We start from the raw sequence: 7741 nt of genomic DNA on the forward strand, positions 1-7741 counted from the left end.
TTTTGGAGCCTGAATGATGTCCTTCGTGTTTAGCCTAACATAGCTTTCATAAGCTGTGTTTAGCCTAACATAGCTTTCATAAGCTGCAGAGGACCACCGGCCCAAAGCTTTGAGCGTTGCAGCGACTACTTTTGATGCCGCTGTGGTAGCGGCGCCGATCCTGAAGGAGTGAGAAGTGTAGCGATAAGGAGGCAGCCCACAGCCTTGACACAGAATAATAATAATAATAATAATAATAAGGATAAGGATAAGGATAAGTGATAAGGATAAGGAGAAGTGTAGCGATCAGGAGGCAGACCACAGCCTTGACACAGAAGTCAAAGTGTTTTGCAGAACCAAAGACCAGACATGAACAGTGGCTCTATAAGACTAAAGACCAGACATGGACAGTGGCTCGTTGGCATTGGCAGGTGAACGGCATTGCAGATAACGCGACATGGAAGAGAAAGGACAAAGATCAGTGTTAGTTTCTGTTATTACCACAGATATGCCTTTATCAGAATAGTCCGTTTTAGAGTGTTTTAATTTGATGGTAAAATAGTGAGCATCAAAAATCTTGAGGTGAAAAGATCATGTGTGGGATTAAATGAACAAGTAGCCGTATAAAACAATTCACCACATCTCAGAAACCCATAGAAAGCAGTGAGAAAAACTGAGAAAAGATCTAAGTATGGACTAAAACACCCTTGACAGAGTTTGAGCACCAATGTGTGGAGTACTGAAAGAGTAATAGGAAGGCGTTTATCTTTGACTCTTGGGTTTTGTTTTTTAAAACCATTAAGGAGGAGACGGACGGACGGATTGGCGAGTAAACTCACTGTAGGATCTCTGAGATGAAACTGAATCCCGGCTAAAATGCCTTTGATGGAGGAAGGCTGAATTTTGAGAGACTAAAAAAGCGCATACTACAGACATGTTGACGGGGAGAGGAGATACACAGAAAGCAGCACAGAAAGACGAAAAGTAGGACCATGCAGAGTCATAGGCTTTTAATGTCGATTTTGACAGACCTAACCTTATATAACTTGCTGCTGCAGTTAAATAAGTTGACATGACACAATGTAGTCTAGCACTGTTTAACTGAATGCTGGGCACTTCAAACCCGTCGGCATTGCCTCTGGGCATAGGACATGAAAGTCCTGTCATTTAAAACGGGACAAAGCATCAGATATGTTGTTGTTAAACCCTGGAATAAAAGCAGCCCTTAGAATGAAATTATCCATAACACCGGTCCAAGTTATACGCCTGATTAACCTATTAATAACTGGTACAGATGAGCGCCCTTTATTCATTATTTTGACCGCAGCTTCATTGTCACAGAACACAGTGATCCGTTTCCTATTCCAGAATTTTCCCCACAAAATGCAAGTCACCGCTATAGGGTAAATCTCAAATAATGCAATAGACTTCACATCTGCTGGTAAAGATATTATTTCTACTGGCCATTTATCTGAAAACCACTCCCCTTTGTACACTCCCCCAAAGCCGCAAGAAGGAGCTGTGTCCGTGTAAAACGCTAAAGAGACAGAAGTTTCAACTGAATCATTATAAAAGAAAGAAATGTCGTTCCAGTCATTTCAGTGACCAGAAGCATAAATCTGAGCGGCATCCTTCGTCTAGATTGATTTCATCATGCAAATCATGCACACATTTTGCCAGATCAAGAGCAGTGAGCACCTGCAGAGTTAGGACTAGAGTTCTCAACGGGCCTGAACATTAAAGCCCGGCTCTAACTGGGCTGAACTGGGCCAAAATAAATCAAAAAAAAGATTGCCAGTGTGCGCAGGCAGCGCCATGTTGCGACTCGCGAGTGAGAGAGAAAATGGAGTCAATGGACATTATAATAGTTTTCTAAATGGAAACATCACAATCATGTTCAGTTGTTCATTAAAACATCATGCTAACTTAGTAAGTTCTCTTCTGTGTGAAATAGGTTATAGTAGGCTAGGAAATAGGTATGGTACTAGAATGTTAAATCCCCGTTGTATCTCTCATTCTCTCTCTCTCTCTCTCTCTCTCTCTCTCTCTCTCCCTGACGGCGCTGCCGCTGCCCGTGTCATTTATATTGTATCAGCAGAGCAGAGATCTATTCTAGTCTACAAAGTTAAACAAAGTTACAAACCCAAAGCGTGTTCTACTGCAGTCAGATGTTCGCTGAGCGACAGACGCCACTGACCATGCATGCACTGTCACTGTGCAGTAGCAGTAGTACAAAACGGGAGGCATGCGTTAATCCGACAGACCTTTTCTCTGACTATGTGGCATCCGCGTGCGGTTAGGGTTAGGGTGCGGGTTTGGTTCGGGTTTAGTATTGGAAACGTCGGAGCGCTGCGCTGTCGGAGGAATGCGCTGTCGGACTAACGTACTGCACCCGTACAAAACAAATCATCTTCTAGTATGAGAACAAGGCAAGCACAAGCAGACCTTGTATGTTGAACTGTAGCCTATACTGTCTTGTGCTTGTATGTAAACTGTTAATAAAGTATTCAGTCAATCAATCAATGCTTTATCTGTCTGTCTCTGTCTGCCTTGAATCCGTGCGTCTGCTCTGCTGTGTGCTGCTGAGCACCGCCGCACCACGGCTGTAAAACCTTTAGTCATTTATGAGTTATGGCCCTTTAAAAAAAAACGATCTACAAGTTAAATTGTGTTAGCTCATGATGCATTGTGGACTTCAGTGGGTTTGTAGATTGAATGTCTATTCTGTGCGCAATACCAGATTGCAATGAAGTATAAATCAGGCGCCCCTCAGCCTCACTCACTCTCAGTCTGACAGACTTTATGCTGCGCGAGCAGCGCGACCCGTGCTGTTCTCTCTCTCTCTCTCTCTCTCTCTCTCTCTCTCTCTCCATCTCTATCTCTCTCTCCAAAGGGTTTTACATCCCAAATTCCCAATCCAGTTCAGTCACTGTCAGCGCAGCACAACACAACACAACACAACACAACACAACACAACACAACACAACACAACACAACACAACACAACACAACACACTGACAGCACTGCTGTTCATTATTAATAAATAAATACACAAAGACAGATTGACAGAACAAAATCATTATTATTGAAAAAAGAAAAAGAAAAACAGCAGCAGCGCCAACCCGAGAGCCCGGCCCGGCCCTACCAATTAGCATATATTTCAGCCCGGCTCGGCCCGAACCTGTCGGGTCGGGTACCCTCGGGTACCCTTGGGTTCGGGCAGAATTTGAGAACTCTAGTTAGGACAACATTAGGTTTCCTAACTTTGCAGGTGCTCACTGCTCACATTCTCCACAGACCCACTGAGCAAGGACTTTCTAGAACTGTCACCCCCCCCCCATATACGCCCATATATGGGCATACCCCTGCTTGCTGACGAAGGCGGTCGCACTTTTCTTTCCTCCTGACCCTTATCTCTCCACTCCTCCACCTCGCTTCTCTACACTGTACCCACGAACAATGGAGATTGGCAGAGTGCTGACAACTCAGGCGGGTGTGACCGCTGAACTGAAACGCGACACGAATAACATCGTGGACTACATCACCGAACTGAGGCGCGACACGGATACCATCGTGGACTACATCACCGAACTGAGGCGCGACACGGATACCATCGTGGACTACATCACCGAACTGAGGCGCGACACGGATACCATCGTGGACTACATCACCGAACTGAGGCGCGACACGGATACCATCGTGGACTACATCACCGAACTGAGGCGCGACACGGATACCATCGTGGACTACATCACCGAACTGAGGCGCGACACGGATACCATCGTGGACTACATCACCGAACTGAGGCGCGACACGGATACCATCGTGGACTACATCACCGAACTGAGGCGCGACACGGATAACATCGTGGACTACATCACCGAACTGAGGCGCGACACGGATAACATCGTGGACTACATCACCGAACTGAGGCGCGACACGGATACCATCGTGGACTACATCACCGAACTGAGGCGCGACACGGATAACATCGTGGACTACATCACCGAACTGAGGCGCGACACGGATAACATCGTGGACTACATCACCGAACTGAGGCGCGACACGGATAACATCGTGGACTACATCACCGAACTGAGGCGCGACACGGATAACATCGTGGACTACATCACCGAACTGAGGCGCGACACGGATAACATCGTGGACTACATCACCGAACTGAGGCGCGACACGGATAACATCGTGGACTACATCACCGAACTGAGGCGCGACACGGATAACATCGTGGACTACATCACCGAACTGAGGCGCGACACGGATAACATCGTCAACGAGAGAGTCCACAAGCTGGACATCAAGCTGGACACCATCCTGGCATCGATCTTGGAGAGAGAGTCCAAGCTAGACACCAAGCTGGCGTCTCTCTCTGAGAAAGAACACATGTGGGACAACATCAAGACATCGATCTCGGACCTGAAACGTGTTGTGGACGACATCTCGGCCAGTGGCCGCACAACGGAGATCGTCGCTGACCTGAAACGTGTTGTGGACGACATCTCGGCCAGTGGCCGCACAATGGAGATCATCGCTGAGAGAGTTACTGCTCTGCGGGGCGATATGAACATGGTTAGAACCAGGCTGGATGAGCCAGGATGGGAGTAGATAAATTATCTGCTCGGGATGACTATGGATTATGGATTATTGTTCTTACTCCGGTGGCTACAATGTGGAGAAGACCCCCCCCGGCCCCCCAAGATCACCCCCCCCCCCCCCCCCCCCATGGCCACCTGTTGTTATGACTCTGGGTCGGAACCCAATCAAGGCCGTCTCCCACAGCCTCACAACTCGCTGTGTTATCGCTCTGACACCACATGAGATAACCAGACTGGGTGAAAACACCAAGGACAAACTTCAGGCTTTACTCTCTACACACACGAACACATGGTTCTCATGAAGTTAACATAACCCGCACATACACACGCCTTCGCTTCCTCGCACCCGCTCCTCCCCCCTGCTCCTCCCCCCCTGGGCTCCTTTTTTTTCGCTCCCCTCACGCACTGCCCCCCCTGAGGCAGGGCGTGAGAGTAGTGCTTTTTTGCCCATCCCATCCCCACCCCCCCCCAACCCCCCCACCCCCCCCCCCCCCACAATATTCTTGCAAAGAGGGAACGGGCATCCCGCCCAAGATAGCGCCGCCCATGGCTGCTGTGGTGTTGGGGAGTGTTGTTTCTGTCTGTTGTAAACTGTGCTCTGCTGTACCAAGTCTAATTCCTAACATGTTCACATGTCATGGCAATAAAGTCTTCTGATTCTGATACCCATATATGGGCATACCCATATATGGGCATATAGACAGATACAGAGATCTCCATATATGGGCACAAAAAGGGACACAGACAGACAGAGAGACGGTAAAACGGGTGCTATGACAACAGTATTGCATAACAGGGCGGGGCATGCATTCCATATTTTCATCGTTCCCCAGCAGGCCGGTGAGTGACGGACACATGTCTGTCTTATAAAAGAAGAAAACGTCCATTTTGTCCTCATTTAGTGTTGAGGCCGATATGCTACTGACCACAGTTCACTGTGAGGTCCTGCTCACTGCTGGGCCTCTGGATCACCAGGCTCAACGTTTAGTGTTGATACTAAGAGTCAACACCACTCTTAGGGCCCGGCCCATAGTGACACCCCCTAGCCCCCGTCATAGTGAGACCCCCAAGCCCCCGTCATAGTGAGACCCCCAAGCCCCCGTCATAGTGACATGACCCCCAAGCCCCCGTCATAGTGAGACCCCCAAGCCCCCGTCATAGTGAGACCCCCAAGCCCCCGTCATAGTGACATGACCCCCAAGCCCCCGTCATAGTGAGACCCCCAAGCCCCCGTCATAGTGAGACCCCCAAGCCCCCGTCATAGTGAGACCCCCAAGCCCCCGTCATAGTGACATGACCCCCAAGCCCCCGTCATAGTGACATGACCCCCAAGCCCCCGTCATAGTGACATGACCCCCAAGCCCCCGTCATAGTGACATGACCCCCAAGCCCCCGTCATAGTGAGACCCCCAAGCCCCCGTCATAGTGACATGACCCCCAAGCCCCCGTCATAGTGACAAGACCCCCAAGCCCCCGTCATAGTGACATGACCCCCAAGCCCCGTCATAGTGACATGACCCCCAAGCCCCCGTCATAGTGACATGACCCCCAAGCCCCCGTCATAGTGACATGACCCCCAAGCCCCGTCATAGTGAGACCCCCAAGCCCCCGTCATAGTGACATGACCCCCAAGCCCCCGTCATAGTGAGACCCCCAAGCCCCCGTCATAGTGAGACCCCCAAGCCCCCGTCATAGTGAGACCCCCAAGCCCCCGTCATAGTGACATGACCCCCAAGCCCCCGTCATAGTGACATGACCCCCAAGCCCCCGTCATAGTGACATGACCCCCAAGCCCCGTCATAGTGAGACCCCCAAGCCCCCGTCATAGTGACATGACCCCCAAGCCCCCGTCATAGTGAGACCCCCAAGCCCCCGTCATAGTGAGACCCCCAAGCCCCCGTCATAGTGAGACCCCCAAGCCCCCGTCATAGTGACATGACCCCCAAGCCCCCGTCATAGTGACATGACCCCCAAGCCCCCGTCATAGTGACATGACCCCCAAGCCCCCGTCATAGTGACATGACCCCCAAGCCCCCGTCATAGTGAGACCCCCAAGCCCCCGTCATAGTGACATGACCCCCAAGCCCCCGTCATAGTGACATGACCCCCAAGCCCCCGTCATAGTGACATGACCCCCAAGCCCCCGTCATAGTGAGATGACCCCCAAGCCCCCGTCATAGTGAGACCCCCAAGCCCCCATCATAGTGACATGACCCCCAAGCCCCCGTCATAGTGACATGACCCCCAAGCCCCTGTCTGACACTGGTGCATGCATGGGGCCACAGCACCACTGTGTCCACCCCCCATGCCCCTGCTCCAGTACATCTACAGACACCTGCTCCACAGCCTTGGACTCTGCGTTGTTAGTTTAGGAGATGGGGGGTTGTGAGGACAGAAGGGACACTGTGTTAGTTTAGGAGATGGGGGGTTGTGAGGAGAGAAGGGACAATGTGTTAGTTTAGGAGATGGGGGGTTGTGAGGAGAGAAGGGACACTGTGTTAGTTTAGGAGATGGGGGGTTGTGAGGAGAGAAGGGACACTGTGTTAGTTTAGGAGATGGGGGGTTGTGAGGACAGAAGAGACACTGTGTTAGTTTAGGAGATGGGGGGTTGTGAGGAGAGAAGGGACACTGTGTTAGTTTAGGAGATGGGGGGTTGTGAGGACAGAAGGGACACTGGACACACTGGTTCTGGGACAGTGGTTGAGACCTTGTTGCATTTATTGTCTCACAGTGGTTGTCTCTGCTGCTGGCAATGTCTTTCACAATAGAAAGAAACACTCATTAAAATGATGTCCTAATGCCAAATAGCACCATAGCACTGCTATAACAAAACAAAACAAAACATAGAAATGTGTCCCTTGCACAATTCCACTCAATAAGTTCTCTTCTTCTATGTCACTGATAAACTTATAATAAGTGCTCTTATTAAACTTATAATAAGTGCTCTTATTAAACATATAATAAGTGCTCTTATTAAACTTATAATAAGTGCTCTTATTAAACATATAATAAGAGCTCTTATTAAACTTATAATAAGTGCTCTTCTATGTCACTGGTAAACTTAAATTCAGTATTTAATTACAAAAACGTTGTGCACATTTCTCCAAATCACATCAAAATACAGTTGAACATCTCAGCTCACTCTGCA

The sequence above is a fragment of the Gymnoscopelus microlampas genome, assembly GCF_963454915.1.
Source record: "Gymnoscopelus microlampas genome assembly, chromosome: 22".
In the NCBI taxonomy this organism is placed as follows: Eukaryota; Metazoa; Chordata; class Actinopteri; order Myctophiformes; family Myctophidae; genus Gymnoscopelus; species Gymnoscopelus microlampas.